The following is a 20,517-nucleotide window of genomic DNA, read 5'->3' as shown; positions in this document are numbered from 1 at the left end:
AAGGTAAAATAAAAATCACAGTATGTCAAGCAAACATTTTCACAACTTGCATAGTAGAAGTTTATAGTGGTCATCCTCATTTGCTTTATGTCAATTTTTCCCTTGGTGTTTTCACTGGAGTAAAAAAAAAAAAAAAAGCAGAGGAAGTAGAGTGCAAAAATACAGGGACTTGCCAAATCTAGCTGTTTGAACTGCAAGGGTTCAGTAACTACAGCTGAAAAGTGAATAAGTGAACTCCATTGTTCCTTTTTTAATTTCTGGAAACTCATATTGCACTATCCTTGGATATCAAGTAACATGGGGCTCTGGCTTACTATGTAAAACAACTGTTCTGTTATACAGGAGGATCTTCAGCTACATAAAGAGCTGCTCACTATTACCTAAGTTTCTGGAATAAATATTTGTGTTTAGGTTTCCATTCATGCCCACTTCCAAATGCAAAAGCTAAGCTTTTGTTCTAAGTTCACAGGACAGCTGTTGAGCAAGGGATCAGTGCTTGGTATGAGGACAGCATTTTTGAATCATCTGTGTAAAGAGAAGTTAATCCCTTGTTCACTGGGGGAACTGTAACAATCTCCAGACTGCATAAAAAACAGGCTCTGGGTTTAGGGCTTGCTTGGGGAGGCAGGGGGGTGTGTCTTCAGGAAAATTAATTACACATTTGTACACTTGAAAAAAAAAAGTCAGCAGGTGGGACATTATAAGGAAGCTGGATGAAAGAATGCCAAGATGAAATACCAGCATTTAAAAAAAAATTTCTTTCTTTGGAAAATTACAGTGTCTTCCCCCTCACTTCTGAAAGAGAACATCCATCCATTCCACACAGAAATTCAGGTGTCTGCCCAGTTCTGTGTGGACGCCTTGCTAGAGCCAGTCTCACTGAGCTCCCAGTTGGATAGCTGGGTAAAGCTGAACCACCCCCATGAGATTACAGTTTCGGAACTCAGAATAATTCTAACAACTCCCATGACTAAAACAAACTGCTTTTATGAAGAGGTATGGAATATAACAAGGCCAGAACAAACAAAGCCATTTTTAAGACTTGACATCAAAAACCTTTGATAAGTTGCTTTATTCTGCCAGCGGAGTTTTTCACCCATCATCAGCCTACACCAGAAATAAGATGTTGTACTGCCTTTCTCTTAACATACGAAATGCAAAGGACGTGGATTATGTGGGACATTAATTCTCTCTATCAATAGAAAACTTCAGACACAACAGAAAAAGCATTTTCAATTCACAGACTGAAGTGTTGAGTAATGTACAGAACATGAGAGGAAATGACTGTTCTCTGCTCCAAAACAAGAACCAAGAGTCATGTAAAATTAGCAGGAACAAACTTATTTCCAGAATATAGACTTCTACTGTGGAAGTGCTTGTAGATGTACAATGGCTCAAAAAGAACTGGAAAAATCCAGTGGGAAAAGTCAAAGAAAGCACTTTTGGCTCAGAAAGGTCCTAAGCCCACAGCCCTGGGCTCAGCGAGCACCTAAGAAGATAACACCTGCCTTTCCCTTCTAGCTGGTCACAACTGTGAATGTCTGACTTAGAGAGGAAATTTTACTTTCATCCTTCAAAAACATATTTCCAAACAGTAGTTTCTCCTCATAAAGAGCAACAAGGATACATGAGGTCACAGCCAAACTGTTACTTAATATCATTTTGATTAAAGGTCACAGGAAAACATGCCAAGAGCTAATGCTGACAGCTGAATGCAGTGTACTGTCCTGCAGCCTGGATTCAAGCCAGGCTCCGGGCAGACAAAGGATCACCAGATGGCCTCATCAACAGATGATAAGCAAGCACCACTCTCACCCTTCCAGACCTCTCCAAACCTATTGACACCATTAATCTAGTTAATGCCCACTCTAAAAGGTTCACAGGAGTCAGGGGTGACTTTCTAGAACAGGTGTAAGTCCATCAGTGAAATGTGCCCCATAGGACCATACCTTAACAAGACACTTAACTGTGTGGACAAGTTTAGCTAAGAGAGGCTGAATTCAGAATTCCAAAAAAAAGAAGGCTCTATCAGATAACAGAACATGGAATTCACCACAGCCATGCATTCTGTTTCCACGACACAAATCCACTGAGAAAAGGAGCTCTTGCACTTAGTGTTGAACACTTAAAAGCAATATTGATTGTACTGCTTGCACAAACTGGGAACATCCCCGTGGTGCCCAACAACCTGGCTGCAGCTGTGACCTCTGGCATGAAACACGGCATAGTTTCCCTAAAGGTCAGTTCCAAATGGTAACTTAACACTAGTGCTGACCTTTTCAAACAGGCTGAGAACACATTTATCTAAAAGGATAAATAAAGCCCCAAACCTGACAAGACAGGAATTGGTTACAGTGAAGGTGAAACAATTTAGGCATAACATTCGACACTCTTAAAAACGAGATTCACTTAATAAAATATAAAAAGGATTTAATATAAACAAAAGACAATTAGGAGACAAAAGAAATAAAGCAAAGGGTTAAAACGGCCGGGTGCCCTGGTGGGTTACCAGGAACACACCTGGTATCTCAGGAGTGTCCTTTTTATCCCATCTTTGCTGTGAGAGGTTAATGCATATTCAAGCATGTCCCCTCCCTGGTTCCACCTTCTTGGATCATGTTATTTTCTGCTGGTCAGCATTATTTTGGAGTTTGGTTTCTTTTTTGCTGCAGATGGTCACTTGTTGATAACAGCCTGGGCCCCTCATCCTTCCCCTGAGGGCAGCTGGTCTTCATATCTTCCACTGATAACAGTTTGGGCTCTATTGTTCTGATAACAGCTTGGGCCCCACTGTCCTTGCCCTCTGGGGTTTCCTTGCCTTGTACCTAGGAAATTCTTTTAAACTTAAGACTTGTTAGCATAGCTAAAAAGTATTTAATACATAATATTCATCTGCGAAAGCCAATATCACAGTACAAATTTATAACAACACAAATCCCTCCCTGTCTCAGCATCCCTCTCTTTGCAGTGCAGTTTTCATGCTCATGTTGGAAGCATCAAGTGTGAGATATTGTAAGGAGAAGGCAAGGTCATAAACAGAGGCAAACTTAGACCCCTAGCACTGAGTTCTTCAAATGCTACATTCCATCAGGAACTTTAAATCTACCACAAATTTTATTTCTACCACTTACTACCATCTCATCAACATAAGTACAGAATCTTCCAAGTTCAATCCTACACATCCAGAGAGAAAGAACTACTATAAATTCGCAAAAAAAACATAGTTAGATTGCTTTATTTTCCCTCATAAATGGTATGAATTAATTTAGATTATATTTTAATAGTTTTTTGTGTCAAATATTTTAATATCACCTTTTACTGGCTGCTCTTGGCATTGAGCAGCAATTGAGCACTAAAGAATTTCTGTTTCCCTGCAGATACCCAGTTTATTTTTCCCCTGGTTATTACTGACTCCAGACTCACTTGTGCTGACAATTTCCCATTAAGGGTGCACTTTGAGTATCTTCTGAGCTCAGCAGTCTCAAAGAGATCAAGTTAGGAGGGAAATAATGACATGAACATACTGAAAAGGAGAGTACAACAAAATAAAAGAGCTAGCAAAATAGTCTTTACTGTCATTTGCCCTAAAAGGTAAAGGAAAATACTTGGGATTGGCAAGATGATGGGCATGAAGCAAATGTGGTGAGGATAGGAATGGAGAAAGTTCTAAAATGGATTCTCTTCTCAGTGTTCAAGTGATCTGTGTCTATGGTGGTAACAGGAAACATAATTTTACAACAATTCTAATTTTTTTTTTAGATTATATTTTCTTATAATTATATGATTATAGGATTATAAGATTACATTTCTTATAATTATTCTTATAATATTGCAGCCTTCTCAGGAAGCACCCCAATAAACCCACAATTGTATAAGATACTACTTTCAGAAAGCACACAGATCTCAAAAAACATGTACTTGTGTACCCTCAAGTCTTGCTGAACAGATTCAGTTCAGCCACTTCCTCCAGCTCAACATTAACGTGTTAATTAACACAATCCTCATTTTCACTGGCTAAAGAGTTCTGCCATTGGCAGAGAAGACACACACGCTCCTGTTGGTTGGCTGAAGTGCTTAGATCTCACAAAAAGAGAACCTCTGCTGGCTGCACATGCAATTCACATTTCTGAGCAATAGATTTTATCCTTTCATTACAGTCCTATTCACCTGTAACCATTAAAGTTTATTTGCAACCTGCACAACTTTTCCCTCACAGTAATTCTATGGTCTGTAGACACGACAGCAAAGCTGTTCTTTAGTCCACAGCAGCTGATCACAAATGTCAAAATACAAGCAATATTCATTAAAAGATTTTGCTCTGCACAAATGTTTCACAATGGCAGCCCAATCCAAGTTCCACTGATGCTATTTTGCAATCAAGTCTCTTTTACTTATTCGCCTTTCAACCTTTTAGTTAAGTGCTATGGAGTGCCTTTTTGGGTTCCTGAAAGGAAGCATAAATTAGCTGCTTCCTGCTCACGGATACTCTGCCTCTGTGCTACAGCACTGCAGCTTCAGAGAGCATCTGTCCCCCAGGACAGGACCCACTCCTCAATTCATACAATGGTGCTGTCCAACACATGATAAAATAACCTTGCTTCTGAGTAATGTCTCCCAAAAATCTGCTCTTCTGCTGCAAGATTTTCTGCTTTTTGCAGTATGTATCTAATGCATGCAGCTCCACACTCCAGACTGCTGCGTGAGGGAACGCAACTGCCAAGGACCTGCTCATGTCTCAAGAGGGATTTTAGGTGGGAAAAACATAGCAACAGAAAATGCAGGAGGAAGTGGGGAGTTTGGGGGGAAAGAAGAGGTGGAGAGATCTGGGTTTATACCACAAAGGAAGACTAAAGATAATTCCTTTTTTACACAGTATCTTTCTCCTAGCTCTGTTTTTTGCTGGTACTGTAACAAGAAGGGAGATGAATTTCACCCTGAGATATCTGACAGCACACTAATAGAGAAAGATCCAGGGCATGCTGGATTCAGATTTAGACACCAGAACTGTAATCAAGAGAAAGGACTGTTCTTGCTTCAGGCTCTGAATTAATTCCTCTTTTCTGTCACTTAAATTACTGTTGTTTTTCTTAAACTGTGCGTACACACGGCTATTAGCTAAAACTAAACAAATAAGGGCTGGCTCCCAAGGCCATTCCTGCAAGGTGCCTGTCAATTTCACATCAAGTAATTCTGCTTGCCAGTGACTCAAACAAAAAAAATCTACACTGAGGACATGAAAAAAGAATAAGTTACCTTAGACTTGAAAAACTAAGCAGCTGACTCTTCCTCTTCAGACACTTTACCTGACCTCTGTGGAAGTCTGGCAAGACTGACCAGTGGGTTTAAGGTCTGGTCTGGAAGCTGGAATAGTCAGTGACTTTTCTTACTGGGAAGCATAAAGTCCATTCCTGCAACTACTTTTCAAACTATGCAGTTGTACACACACACACACACACTGAATTTTACTTGGGTAGCCTTTAAAATGTTGCCACTCCATTAGTGTCAAATTTCATCAAATGACCAAAGTCTTGAGCCTCTTGGTAACAAACTTCTCTGAAGTTGGAAAACATTACAATGAGGTAAAGCACATCACATCAAAATCCCACACAGTGCTAAATTAACATAATGTGATAAGATACAATGTGACGTAACATCTTCATAAGCTTAAACACGTCAGAAAATAGAAGATCTTTCTATCATCAGGTTATTGTGAATAAAAGGCTTTTTTCTGTTTGCAAGCCATGGGCAGCAAGGCACTTCTCCACCTAAAACCAGATACATGCAGTATCTGTGTATCAAAGAACAGCATTCCCAGTAAAAAAAAAGAGTTCTCCATTTCAGGTGTAGTCTTTTCCATGTTTCTTAACCAGTATGTGGTCATTGCTTCAACCTCTCTCCAATTTACAGAGTAAACTTAATTAAAGGGAACAAACTGGTCTCAGCTTCATGGGGTTTAATTTATACCGAACCTTGGTTAAAACCTGCTTACAAATTAAGTATTGTTATTTGGAGGTGGAATCTCTGTTTGGAACAAAGCAGTTAACAGATCCCTCATCGCCATGTTCTGCTTTGTCACTCAGATGAGCAGAGTTCGCAGAAAAACAAATCTTGTTTAATTTCAGAAACAATGACATTCCCTTATCTTTAGCAGATGCATGTAGGGAAATTGCAGGGAGGTGATGAGGGCAAGACAACATGAGATTTTAAGCGAAACAACCTATTATTTAAAAATTCAGAATTAAATACTGTATCAACTCTTCCTAGGGAATTTAAAAAAAATATTTTTATTGTATTATTTTAAATGACTTCTCAGCGAAAAAGTTTTGAATAAAAGTTTTCTAAGCATTAACTTAAATGTTTCACCCAGAAAGATCTACCACCAAACAACTTCAGCTGAGGGGAAAGGAAAAGTCAAATCTACAATAAATCATTTGGGCTCTCACAAATACTCTGTTGACAGAAGAACTTTGACTCCAGTAAGGAGGCAGAACCAGGGGTTAAATTAAAATAATTTGGATCCTCCCATTCCTTGATATGTGACAATTAACCTCTGGGATTACTGCACACCACTGCAGTATTTTTTTCTCTCTACTGATCTCTGCAATGCCAGCTTTGAAATCAGCACATGTGAGTAGAGCAGTAAAACCGTGGTACTCCTTGGCATTGTGGGACTGACAGGTTACAGAACATTAAATAACTTTTCTGGCTTCAGTCTCAAAAATACTTTTGCCAAAGGCACACTGTGATGAAGTAGGTTAATCTGCACCATTTTACTGCAGAATATGTTTGCATTATTCAAAATCATGCATTTTTTATTTATTATGAATTTTGGCTGTTGTCTTCATACTCCAGGACTATTTGAAAAAGAGATAATAGAACCTGAAGCAATACCTTTCAGAAACATAGACACGGACTTGAAGAGGTGACCAGAGAGCAGCTCCTGGGAGGAAGAAGGAATTGTCTGAAAGTAAGAAAATCAAAAAATCTAGAACACATGATCAGATTTGCATGAGAGCAAACCCCTAAATTTGATAATAAAAGGACTAAATGAGAGACCAACAATAATTTTGATGAAGGTGGCACCAATGCCTCCTCTTCCATCTGTCTGGTGGTTCCTTCTCCTCTCACCTAAGGCACAGGATTTCTACCTTTTTCTGCAGATGAAGAGGTCCTTCTGGGCTATGTCCTCTGCTCTTCCAGGCAGCCAGCTGTCCCTAGCACTGAGCAACAGCCCCTGTTCAGGTCTCTGTGCTTCTTGGGGCAGGCTGGGATGTTCCCCCTTCAGGAACATCCTGTGTCCAGTAGAGGACACATGCTCCAGACAGATGTTCCCCCTTCAGGAACATCCTGTGTCCAGGAGAGGACACATGCTCCAGACAGATGTTCTCTCCCTTCAGGAACATCCTGTGTCCAGGAGAGGACACATGCTCCAGACAGACTGTTCCTGCAGAGCTAGCCCAGGGCCAGCTGCAGAGGCTGCACACCAATACCCCCAGACACACAGGTGTCCTGCCTGCTCTCCCAAGAGGAATGGCTGGGCAGGAGCCACGAGCAGCCTCTGGCACTACGCAAGTTCCCCTCAGCCTGCCAGCTCAGGCAGCTGTTCGCACCGAGACCCCTTGCAGTGAAGTTACTAAGGGGAGGATGATACAAACCATTCCTCTGACATACAGAACCTGCCTGAAGTGGGCTTTCAAAGAACAGAATAGAGTAGATAAGTCCTCTACTACTGCATAAACATTAACTTTGTAAGAATTAAGTTGTAAATAAAGGATACTTCTCTCCTTATGCATCAGAAAATGTTTGAACAGTAAAAAAATTGGGATTACTGGGTTATATAATTTCCTCTGCCTATTCAGAGAGGTGAGTGTGGTAGTATCCTTCTGTTTTGAGACCATCTGTAGCCATACAGCCTAACAATCCTCACCCATGGCCTCCCTTGACCCCCAGGTCATGAACTTGCTTTTGTTCCCCAAGCAGATTTGGGCACAAAGCCCACTGATACAGCAGATGAAATTCTAATAACAACTAAGTTAACTCCTCCTAGCACAAACACTGCTCGTCTGAGCCCAGCTTAAATCAGGGTAGTCTGCAACCAGCAGCACAAGAAGGTTCTCAAAACTGCATTGCATTATCAGCTCCCCCAGTCTCTTAAGATAAAAGTGATTTTCAGGATTTCCATGTAGTAAATCCATATGAAATCTGTTACTTAGATATGCCTTGTTATGTGTGGCAGTTTTCTGCTGCATTCTTACAGACAAGGGGTACCTTGCTGACAGCTGAGGCATTGCTTGAGCAGAGAATCTGAGAAGTTTACAAGGACAATGAGCCAAATGTTTCCCCTGAGATTATTCTACCCAGACCATTCTACAGGCACATCCAGAAAATACTGTACCACAGTTGGGCCAGGATTGTCCAGTGAAGGCTCTGGCCTTCAAATCTTCAAAACAAAAGTGACAAAAATTGTTTCAAAAAACTCACAAGATTACATTTGCAATCACAGTCCAGAAAAGGGAAAAAGAAAAAAAAAAAAAAAAAAGGAAAAAAACATACAAAAAATTATTCTCTCATGCATTTCTCTTAGCTCCATGCTTTCAAAGCCTTAAAGTCACAAAAGCTAAGGAACCCTTTGCCAGTTAAACCATCATCTCAGTCTACTTCACTTTTGTCCAGTAATTCCCAGTCTTAAATATCCAGCTATGAATTCTTTTCAGATGGTTTCCTTTTACTTTAAAATGGAGCAGACAGCAATGCAGATGTACATTTTGGAATGTGGAAGCCATATTTCTTCTGAGACGAGGGTTTTGTCAGTGCTCCCTGAACTGCCTTGGACAAGCTAACACATCCCCAAAGGCATGGACAAAAACCCAATCTCAGAAGTACAGCTTTCACACTCACCAGCTGATCCTATAAGGATAGAGCTAATTCCCAGCAAATATCTTGCCAAATATATTGAATATACATAGTTCTTACTTCATTGTAGCTAGAGGAGACCATTGCTTGCATTTCTATATGAGACTTACCTCATGAAGTTAAGAGCTCTTTCTCTAATCTCCATTAGGATTCTATATAGAGTAGATGTTTTTTTAAAAACAAAACAAAAAAAAAATCACTCATCTGAAAACTCAAAGAAAGACTGAATTTGAGGAATGGAAATAATTATTCTTCAGAGAGGAGATAAATGGTTTCTGACCACTACACAAAGGTTGTGTGGGTCAGATTCATTAGCTTGAGAGATCCTGGCTCTGTACAGGAATTACCTTTCCCACACAGATTTCTCTCACTGTTTTTTTATGTAAAAGTTCATTCTTTGCTATTTTCCCTCAAGCTTTGATAAGCCAGAGCCTATATCAATCCAGGCAGTACATTGTGATCTGACTTTTACTGCTGCTCTCTACAGGAAGAGAGGATCAGCTGACATTTGCTCACCATGGAAGGACAAAATGGCTCCTATGCGTTACCATGTCACCATGCACAGGCACATCCATCTGGCAGCAGCTCTCATGAAGCAGGTTACTTCTACAGATAACTGCAAAGCACCTTCAAACCTGGTGAAGTGTTCACAGCTCCTCTCTGCCTCACAGGCTGGAAGTGCAGGGCAAATGGAGCTCCCTCCTCGCCTGAAAAGAAGACAAACTGAGACAATTCAGTTACATAACCAGCATTTCCTGAGCAAGGGACCAAGTCCAATCATATACACCAAAAAAACACCTGAAGAGGGTCTCAAAGTCTCAAAGGAATGCTGTTATCCTGGAGGGAAGTAGGGGGGTGAAGCTCCACAGACATACTGTAAAGACAAGGACCACTATTGTCGTGGTTTTAAACCACTAACTAAGAAAATTATTTACTTTTTGTTGTGAGATATGGATTAGAAATAAGAGCAAAACAGGCATACAACTTAAAAGGGAAAAAAAAAAAAAAGTTTATTGACAAACCACAATAATAAGAACACCAGAATAAACTTCCAGAAAAACCTTTCTATCTCCTATCCACCCACTATTCTCTTGTTCACATGACAACAGAGACAAAAACTCTGGAACTCTGATGGTTAAAACAGTCCCAATTCTTGCTAGTATGTTCACCAGTCTTTATAGAGAAACAGAAGTTTCTTCCTGTTAATTTATGGAGTTTCTCACAAGAAAACTATTTTTGTTATAGTTTTCTATTGCCCTAATGTTAGCTGCTCAGAGCTGCTATTATTAGAGTTCACTCCTCCCATTTTCACATCACTCTGAAGTAAGTATGGGCCATGTGTCTAGAGATAACATTTTTAAGGATAAGTTATTCAAAGGCAAAAAAAAGTCTTCTTTATCTGTTTCTGTGAGCTTCACTAGAAAACAGTTTTCTCATGGCCTCTCAGGGCTTCAAATCTCTCAACAGTTTTCTCATGGCCTCTCAAGGCTTTTAATCTCTTAGTACTTCACTATACTATAATTACTCTTTACTCAAATTTACACTTTGAACACTATTCCTCTCTAGATCCTATATCATGAATTAAAGGAGTTCTTTTCAGGACTTTATTGTCCATCTCCATAATTTTAACAGGGAGATATTTCAGCTTAATTAAAGCATCTTCTTAATTCTCTACCTTCTTTGAAGCTTCTTTTCTTTCCTGTCACTGGTAGTTTATAAAGTCTCTTTTCATGTTGATCTCTCTCTCTCTCTCTCTCTGGATAAAAAGATTAATCCGCAAGTCTCATCTGGGTAATGAAAGAGTTAAAATCTTGCCCAGGCTTTTGTAGATGGTTTGGGGATCTCTGCCGAACAGGAGCTGGAGCCGTCTGCGATGGAAGGTTCCTCATGGCTGCTCTGGAGCGTGTAGTCTCTGCTCTAACCCGCTGCAAGTCCAGAGCTTCTCTCTTTCTTCAGTGGGCAGTTTCTAGTGAATTAGTTACAGCAAAACCTGCAGCCGAGCCAGAGATCGGCTCGGCCCGGCCCGGAGAAAACCTTCCCCAGGCCCCCCCATCTCCCGGCCGGGAGACGGGGCAGGCCCGGCCCCATCCCCGCCCGGCCGCATGGCCTGGGCAGGGACGGGAGGCCTGGAGCTCTGCCACCCTCCACAGCCAGAAACAAAGAGAACTCAGAGACTTCTGCTTTTACATTTTAAGGTAGGGTTCACAAGTTGATCCCACTTTTCAATGGCCTAAACTGCTGTCAATTCCCAGCAATGACCGATAATTGGTCAGGAGAAAAGACTCCAAGCACTTCCCAGCAACTCCAACTCCCTTAAAGGTAAAGTAACTCCATGACAACTATTTAATAATTTAGGTTTTTTGTGCAGTCACTTACTCCTTCACAAACAAGGAAGATTTCACCATGTAAAAGCTGAGTTTGTGTCTCTTACCCAGACAGATTCTGAGTCTTGGTTTGTCACTTACAAGAGTTTTTTTTACCTGTTGCATCTTAATTCACTTAGAATTTAGAAAAGCTGCTCTGCTACACGAGCTTAAGAACATTCTGAAGTTCCACTGAATTAGCACTCAAAAGCACTATTGGCTTTACCCTAGTTTAGAATCATTCCAAATAGCCTCAATGTAACCAAGTGCCAAAGCAATTTCATGAAGTGGCTCTTATAGAGGTGCCTAAAACAGCAATTTAGTTGCCACATCTCCAGAGCAACGCTGAATTTGATTTTATATCCCAGGATTTCAGTGGAAGATCCCAGAACAGGACCTGGAGAGCTACCACTCTGGACGTGCCAATATAACCCAAATCTTACGTGACTGCTGCAAAGCACTCGCTGATCCCTGCCTATAATCAAGAAGAAACACTAGCATTTCATCATCATCATTTTATAAAAACCATGAAAGGTTAATGGTCAGACTAAACAGAGAATAATCATACCACTGTATGAGATTTTTTTATTATAGGTGGTATGAGTGGCAGTATTTCACAAGACGTGCAAAATACAACTCAAAACCCTGAACATCAACTTAATTTAAAAGTGTCTAGATGAAAAATTCAACTGACAAGTACCATTCATCCCAACCAAATACCTTCCACACTGTTAAACAAATGACAAGATAGTAAAGAAAAATTGAATTTAGAATGTTTTACCTTCCCATTCCAGCGAAGCACAACATTTGAATCCCACTTCTGCTCTCTCAATGACTTCTGCTAATACCCCATTGATCAGGCACTCCAAATAAGTTTAATTAGTGGAAAGTAACACATTCATTTACATTTTTTCCTCTTGGTTACTGTTCATTTGGTCTTCAATATTCTATACTAAAGATATTACTTAATATCTATGCCACAGAGAGGGGCACGTTTGAAAAAGAGAGGTTTTCAGAAGTGACTTCTTTTCATGGACGAAAAACAAATGGTTGCAAGAAAATTGAATAGGGACGGAAAAATATTTCAGAAATATTTCAGATTAAGCATGTGTTTTACCTTTCACCACATCAGGCCAAGTCCTCAGGATACAAATCTCTGGAGCTCCATTTAAATCAACAAAGACAGTTCAGAAATTGGCCTTTTCCTCTCTTCAAATACCACCTACAACCTGCATCTATGCATTTGACTTTTCCAGATCCTCTGCTTCAAATTCTGCCTAAAAAGCTAGGAAGTTCGTTGGAATATAACTCAAACTTGGCATATTGTAGTGGATTCACGATTGCACACAAAATCTCAACCCTCAAAGCTGTATGGTTGGGAGAAAAAAGAAAACACGGCAGGGAGAGGAGGCAAAAAAAAAAAAAAAATCTCATTTCAAAGAAATTAGTTCAAATTCTTGACACGTAGTAAGAGTTTTCCAGACAACCTGCTTTCCAGCAAACAAAACGTACTTTCTCCTTTTCTCAGTACCAGAGGCCGAGCCCCCCTCAGAGGCCCTGCAGGCCAGCCCCACACACCAGCAACCGCCATTTCCCGCCCCGACCCGGCCCCACACACCGGCAGCCGCCATTTTCCCACACGGCAACACCGGCTCGGCCCCACACACCGGCAGCCGCCATTTTCCCCACACGGCAATACCGGCCCGGCCCGGTCCCACACACCGATAGCCGCCATTTCCCGGCCCGACCCGGCCCCACACACCGGCATCCGCCATTTTCCCACACGACAGCAGCGGCCTAGCCCGGCCCCACACACCGGCAGCCGCCATTTAGCCACAACAGGACCCCCATCCCAGCCCTCACCACCGAAAGCTGTTGCTAAACTCCTTCTTCTCAATTTTTTTCACCTCAAACGAAGCTCTGCGGGTGTGGCGGCAGAGGCTGAACGCGGTCCCGCCGTATGAACCAGCCCGGGACACACCACCTTCTCGCGTTAAGCGAGCTGCAAAATGGGCGGAAACTGCCTTTCCCAAACAAAAGTAACGAGAAAATCCTGGAAACCCTGAGGGCCAGAGCCTGCTTTAAATCTTCCCGGGTGCAGGAGGAAAAGAGCAGTTGCTTTGCAGGGAGTGATAACTCTAGATGCCTGTTAAACTTGACGAAATCAGTCCCATGAGTCCCTCATTTTTTAGGACTTGGTCTCCAGTTGCCACTTCAAGAAAGTGTCTGGAGCAGCCAACAGGGGCAAGTTTAAGTCAGGGGAGTGCCCCTCCTCCAGGCACACCACAGCATAACTGGATTTGAAAGTATCATGGACCCCCAAAGTGGAAAGCAGAACATTTGCCACACCAAAGTGCAGATGAATACACAGGTTGGCTGAGTTAGGATATTTTGACCCAATATCAACATGTGATAGCAAGTTTTTTCAGCAACCGTCCCACCCACCCACCGACAACAAGATTCCAACTGATCAGCTGCTGTGTATCTGGTGATTCAAAGGAATCTACTCCACACTGAAGTACTGTAAGTAAAGCACACCTTTATTGGCCAGGCCGGGAGCACTGAGGGGTTAACACCTCCATATGTGTGTCCATCATGGCCATTTTACAAAGGTGTTTTTTTCACACTTTTGCAAGTTCGTCATTATATGTTTCCGAGTTTGTAATCTACCCTTATTCTGGTCACTTACCTAAAGTCACAGTCCTAAGGGGCCTTACATGACTTGTGGTTTCCTTATGTTAGAGCTACAAACACAGCATACACTATTCTTAATAAACTTATCACATCTATTTTACTAATACACAATTCTACTATTACACACTTTGTTACTATATTAGTTATGCTTAATTTATAATTGCTTATTGATTATGTTTCTGTGAAAAACGAGGTTCATGTAATTTTTATAGAATTTAAAATTTTAATAAAGAGAAGACAATTAGAAGAAAAAAATAAAGTATACAGATGTGGCCGGGTGTCTCTGCATTCAGCCAAGAGAGCACACCTTACTGACAAAGGATTGTCCCTTAAAAACAGAACCCTCCTACATATCCATAAATTCTCATACGTATTCATACATTCTTCTTAGGATCTTTGGTGTTCTTCTGTTTAGTTTTCTCTTCCCCTTCCCAATAGATCAATCTTCTTGGCACCATCGAGATTTACATTCTCTGATACCAGAAATGCAATAAATTCCTCCCCCCAGAGCTCTGGTCACTGCTGTCTTCATCTGGATAAGAGGGTTTACAAATGCAGGAGTTCTCTAGCTTGTTTTTTTGGGGTTTTTTCAGTCTTTGGGTTATACAAACAAAATCAGTTTTTATTTTAATACTATGCCATAGCTTAACATACATGTATTATACTACTAAGTTTCATCAATAACAGAAATAAAGAAACTTATATTAATACAACAAAAATTTCCATTATTATACCCATAACATTCATTTTAATATTTTCGAAAAGCCAACAATATAATATGTATCTATAACAGTTTCTATTCTCCTATTATATTCTTCTACCTTTTTGTGACAATTCTATTTGTCATCAAAACGAGAGTTTGGTAGGTGTCCTCCTCCTTATTGCTTAGCCCACAGGGGCTAGGCCCTTGCTCTGTAGACAAGTGGTTATCCAGACCCATTAGGTCACAATCCATTCCCTTCTCATCCTCATCCACTGGGGTTTGTTTTTTCAAGAGCAGTTAGCTTTAGGCATAGCATCTCCTATTCACCTACCATCATAACCCCTTCCAGGGCTAGGCTTCTTGTCTTGCAGAAGCAGTTGGAGTCAAGTATAGCAGCCAACATCCAACCTTTAATAATCTATATACTAAAGCACTTCTGTTAAAGGAGCTGTTGTATGTTAAAGGAGATGCTATGTTAAAGTTGTTATGCTGTATGTTAAAGGAGATGTTTCATATGTTAAAAAAGTCCTGTGTATCACTGGAAACACTGGAGATGGTATGATTAGGGAATGGATGTGGCTGAGTGGCTTTAGTGACAGCCAAGGAGCTGAGCAAGATGTAAAAATGTGCAGGTTATGCATGGAGGGGTAAGCCTCATTTAAAAACACGAGAAGCAGGAGCATCCCATCTCTTTGAATATATCTTACTCAGAAAGACAATGGCTGGAACTGCTGCGTTCACCTGTCCTGTCAGTCACACTGCTGTGTGAGCCCAGGATATGACTGATACACTCTGACACAACATATCAAAATGCCAAAAAAATTTGAAACATAGTATTATTTTTCTCACTGAAAATGTGACAAGACCGTGTTATTTTGAAGTGTCATGATCTTTCTTTGGGGGGGGCATGGGCGTAGGGGGAGGAATGGTAACATTCAGAACTTCTTTTTAACTTCTGAGCAGATAATTACAAAGTTGAGCAACAGCACGGAAGCCACCATCTTTTCATCTAATCACCCCACACCTCCAACACAGACCATGAACAAGAAAATAAATCTTCACGTAATTAATTTTTTTTTCAGAAAACAACGTAGGAAACCTGCCAGGGAACTGGGTAATAGGACAGTGGGATTGTTAGGGAAGAAAATGGTCTCATGTAGCCAGAAAATAAAGCACACAAACATCTAGGTTATCATTCAAAACCAAGATAGTATTTGGAGTTTCCTAGTAGATTAAGCAATGACACCCATTCACAGCTTTGCTCTTTTTAAGTGCCCTTTCACTGCTCGAACCACAGGCAGCTGGTGATGCTCTGGGAGCGACAGCATTGCCCAAACACTTGAGACAACTTCAGCATGCCCTGCAGCAACTTAATCCCACATCCCATGCATCTGCTCTGCTCACACCCACACCAGAACCCACTGCAGCCCTCTGTGAGATGCACTACCTCTCTTCCACAGCCATTAGCACCACTCTGTGCTCCCACAGCAGCTCAGGGTGAGGCAGGAGGGGCTGCTGCCCACTGGATTTGCAGATATCCCTGCGGGAGGGTGTATTCGACATTGTACAGGTGCTTTGCTTCAGCTGCTCTCCTGTGCCAGGGCTTCACCACAGGGAACTGACAGCAAATGGGCTTGTTTTAGCTTTGCAAGAATGGTTAGGTACAATCTGAATGTCTCAGAATATGCACTGACTTTTTTTTTACACCAGGGAAGACAGATGAGCATGTGCCCTGCAGCAGGTTACAGACATTCCACACCTGATTTGATCCAGCTGGTTTATACTCCTGTGTGGAGGGAGAGCAGTGAGCCATCCTCTTCTGCCCTAAACATCAATAAATATCACCTGTATTTATAAGCAATAAAAACTGAGGAATCTGGCAAGTTCATAGCCAGGAATTTCTAAGTGGTCCTAGGTATCTAAATCTCTATTTACCACTAAGTTTCAGTCAGATTTAGACACTTAACTCCCTTAGGTCTGCTTGAAAGTCCCAGTCCAAAACTAATACAACAATGAATAGCAACATAAACAGTACAAGTAAGTTGAAATCAGATCAGCCTTAACTATCATACATCTAAAGTTTGCCATAATAAAAATGTAGTTTAATCAAAGTGAGAGCATGCTTTTAGCATTGGTATTATTCCCAGTTTCCAAAATAAAGCACTGTCACTGTGGCTTAAAGTAAGTGTAGAGATAACAAATTATATTCTGACAATTTTTCAAGTCACTTGGAATGCCAGACATACTCATAACTAAGTGAAAAAATACTCTTCAACTCTTCTTTATGTCTTGTGAAATGTTCTGCTTTGTAACTGGTCTTCTTTTATGGGCATTATTCTAAACCATAGCATCAAGGCACTGTGATGTTCTGAGGATCTGCTCTAGTGCACAGTGATTACTTTCATCTGCTGCAACAGTTAAAAAATAAATAAAGTTAACAATCTCTACCCTATATCACCTTTTTCAGTACCAATTCACTTTCATCATGCACAGGGTCAGAATTTAAGATTGCTGAGGGAGAGATGTGAACAGAGTCCTACAATTATCTAAATTAATGTTTTTTTACATTGTTGCTCCCTTGACAAAATACCTCAGCAGAAAATTTGATTCAATTATTTTCTTAATGGATATATCAACGATACTCAGCATAACAGTCAAAACATAGTTTTTCTAATCTTTAGGCTTGCACTCACTACATAATGGCTAAATCTCTCTCTGTACCCCTCTTCTTGTTCGTAAAGTTAGCACCAAAATGTGGAGTCTAGTAGAAAAAACAAAGAGGCAATTCTGTTAATGATTTATGAAGCAAAATAAAATATATTGTAATTTTCTACAACTGCAATGTATTTGGTTTTGGGATGCTGGGTACTGTGAACAAATTGGTATTACATTGAATTCTAAATTACTTCTCTTTTGACAAATTTTCTACAAAATCCCATATTGTCTGAAATAAAATATTTCTGGTTTTCCATTTTAAATAGCTGTGAGACACATGGTAAATTCCACAGCAGTCAGGTTTGTCATGACAAGATCAACTCTTAATAAGAACATATTTTTCACACAATATAGTCCATAAAGTTATGGTGGACATATGCAGTGGTTATAAGCACTTTGTCAGGTGTTTCAAATAGAGTAGAAAAAAAAAAAAAAGTAGAAAAAAGAGGGCTGTTGGACAATTTATTCTTTATCTTAATCTAATAAGGTGAAAGGTTTTAGTGTTGCAAGTACCATTCTAAAGAGTCTAACAATCTTGAGATGCTTAAGAAGAAAATGATAAAGCCTTTTGAATTCCACGTAAGAAAAAATGCAGTAATAAAATGAATAGTTTGCACAGCCACAAGAGAAAGAGGAAAGTTTATGGACTAGATTATCACTCTGGCTGAGTATACTCAGTTCCACTGAATCACTGGGGCTATGCCATATAAACAAGCTGATGACAACTGGACCCTGTAAGAAAAAATACGTAGGAAATTATATTTGGTCTGGTCTGAATTCTTTCTCTGTCTACTTTCAGTCAAATGTAAGATAAGGAATATGTGATTATATGAGCCTCGACATTAAAATAAATATGACAATCAAATTTATGTTAAATGGGAAAAAATATTTATAGAAAATAGTGGGAGGTAATGTTCATCAATCATTTCTCTAAGGCTCAGTCTGTATGCCTTAAAAGTTGAAAATAATTTCAAGTTACTTGGCTAGGGAAGGAACATGCTATTTTCACAAAGCAATTCAACTAGAGAACAGGGGCTACATTCACAAAATGTCTTGGGTGTTAAAAATGGAAGATTTCAAAGCTGCACTTCAGAGCATCAGGTTTCCTGTGGAAACTGCAATGTGAGTTAAAAAATTCCTTGGTGTAAGGTGAATAAGCCAGTAAAATTCCAGTCTCCAACAAAGCTGTACTTTTTCCATGCACAAACCCTCCGAAGCACACATTTATTTTTTGCAACAGCCTACTCAGAGAATCGAATCCTATTTTTTTAGGTATTCTTTCTTTCCTTTTTCCTTAGACTGATCTTTAAATCCTACCTTTCTGTATCTCACAGAGTCATAGAATGATTTGATTTGGTTTGGTTTGCAAAGGACCATAAAGATCATCCAGTTCCAATCCTCCTGCCACAGGCACAGACATTCCAAACCAGAAGTACTTACTTATGAGTTATGGCAAGATTTACACACATAACCAGTCCTGGAACTTTGCAAAATCCTCTCATAGGGAAGGCTCAGTTCTCTAGCTTTCTATTAAATTCAAATCTTATGTTCACCCCATCAGAGAGCCATTTGGAAGCCCAGTCCTAAATCTAACAAAGCTGAAGTTAATTGAAAATAGCTTTTAGCTAATGAACTAGCTCTTAGAGTCTATCTCATTCTTCAGTCAATTTTTGTCTAAAATAAACCACCTATGGCAATCCAAAACCGGCAGAACTAACAAAACCTTGTTTTCTTCTTACGTGGATTTCATAGTTCTTAGGCTGCTGTGGAAGCCCTTTCTGAAGCTTTTCTAAGGTTTAGGTACTCAGCACCTCTCTTTGCAGTGTAACATAGAAAGTGTTTGTGCTACATCTTCCCCTCCGCTCCTAAAGAGACTTTGCTCTCCTGCACTGTCATTCACGTTGAAGAAATCCACAGGGAGTGCAACTGTACACTGCTCAAGTAATTCAACAATTCTTACAGGGAGAGGGGATGTATGCACACAGTGTGAAGAGATACACCACTTCTCTATGGGAAAACCAGACTAACAATAAACCTGTAAAAATATCCTGAAACAAAAATTCTCTGCAAGCCCCTTTTCCTTAATTCCTTCACTGCCCCTTTACAACTGTGAGTTTCTTCTCTAGATAGCCATTTGACCTTTTTTCCTACCTTTTCTGCATCTGCTATTTTTCCCTGTGTGTCCATCCTTCCCTCATTTCTACTTTGTCTCTTTCCCCTGGACCAAAGTGTAAGGAAGGACGTTTGAGGATCATTAATTTGTGGACCTACAGGCATCTATCACATTGTGACAGATATCACAAAGAACCAGCACTTCAGCTACTCCCCAGGACTGGCTGCTGGCACCAGAACCCAGCAGACAAGTGCTGGAACTTCCAAAAGCACGTTGTCTTGCTGAAGATGCTGACAGCCTGTCAAGCAGAGCACATGGCACTGAGGCAATGCAGGTTATGCCAGTTGGAGAGGTCAAGAAAGTACTTCAAACTTTCTACCCTAGGTTTTATTAGGTTTCTTTTTGGATCTATTGGGAAACTGAACAAAACTGCAATACATTAGTATCCTGATAGAAAACAAACCGTACTTGCTCCAAATGTAATTAAAAAATTCCTGGTTGCAAGTAATTTCAAAACTATTGTCACTCAAAAAAGAATTCCAAAATTCACTATTCACTTTCCTAATCACTATTCACTTTCACTATCCTAATCCAAGCTTGGGGTTAATTAAGCAAATTCAGCTTCCTGCATTCAGAATATAAACCCCCAGCATTATCACTTTGTTTTTAGAGGACAAGAGCTAGTAGCTTTTTGTATTTTAATTTTTCACATCTGTGTCATATTCCTGTAACATCTGAAAATCTTCAACACTCAGGACAAATCCACCTAATGAAGTCAATGGAGTTCTGCCAGGTGCAAAACAGTGCAGAATCTGTCCCCTTGTTCTCATGATGGAGTGTTCCATCAGGCAGAGGAATTGCTGTCCAGCTTTGGCAAGATCACTTGGATGCTACTGCATATATAATATTCCCTTTAAGATGACTGCAGCTCAAGAACCTTCACGGAAGATTACTTTTTTTAATTAACAAAGCCACTGCATAGGTAGCTATAGCATATCCTCCAAGAGAAAATTCAG

At 40.3% G+C, this 20,517-nt stretch overlaps 2 long non-coding RNA genes across 5 annotated transcripts in view; one reads left to right on the top strand and one right to left on the bottom strand.

Annotated features, from left to right (window-relative positions):
• The window catches only part of LOC147651983 (uncharacterized), a 67,433-nt gene extending 56,199 nt beyond the window's left edge, over positions 1-11,234 (bottom strand). For both annotated transcript variants that reach the window (XR_015290097.1, XR_015290098.1), the window contains exons 1-2: positions 10,589-11,234; positions 9,430-9,620 (exon numbers count right to left, since the gene is read on the bottom strand). This is a non-coding gene — a long non-coding RNA (uncharacterized LOC147651983). The remainder of the gene's footprint in view (positions 1-9,429; positions 9,621-10,588) is intronic.
• A 1,592-nt stretch (positions 11,235-12,826) lies between these two features.
• LOC111931530 (uncharacterized) overlaps positions 12,827-20,517 on the top strand; it is a 59,580-nt gene continuing 51,889 nt past the window's right edge. For 2 of the 3 annotated variants that reach the window (XR_015290095.1, XR_015290094.1), the window contains exon 1: positions 12,846-13,799. This is a non-coding gene — a long non-coding RNA (uncharacterized LOC111931530). Of the gene's footprint in view, positions 13,800-20,517 lie in introns of all 3 variants that reach the window. The other variant, XR_015290096.1, reaches the window with a different exon arrangement.

This window comes from Cyanistes caeruleus, chromosome 8, assembly GCF_971803275.1.
Source record: "Cyanistes caeruleus chromosome 8, bCyaCae1.hap1.1, whole genome shotgun sequence".
NCBI lineage: Eukaryota > Metazoa > Chordata > Aves > Passeriformes > Paridae > Cyanistes > Cyanistes caeruleus.
Note: the sequence above shows the minus strand (reverse complement) of the source record. Positions and strands in the feature narration are given on the sequence as shown.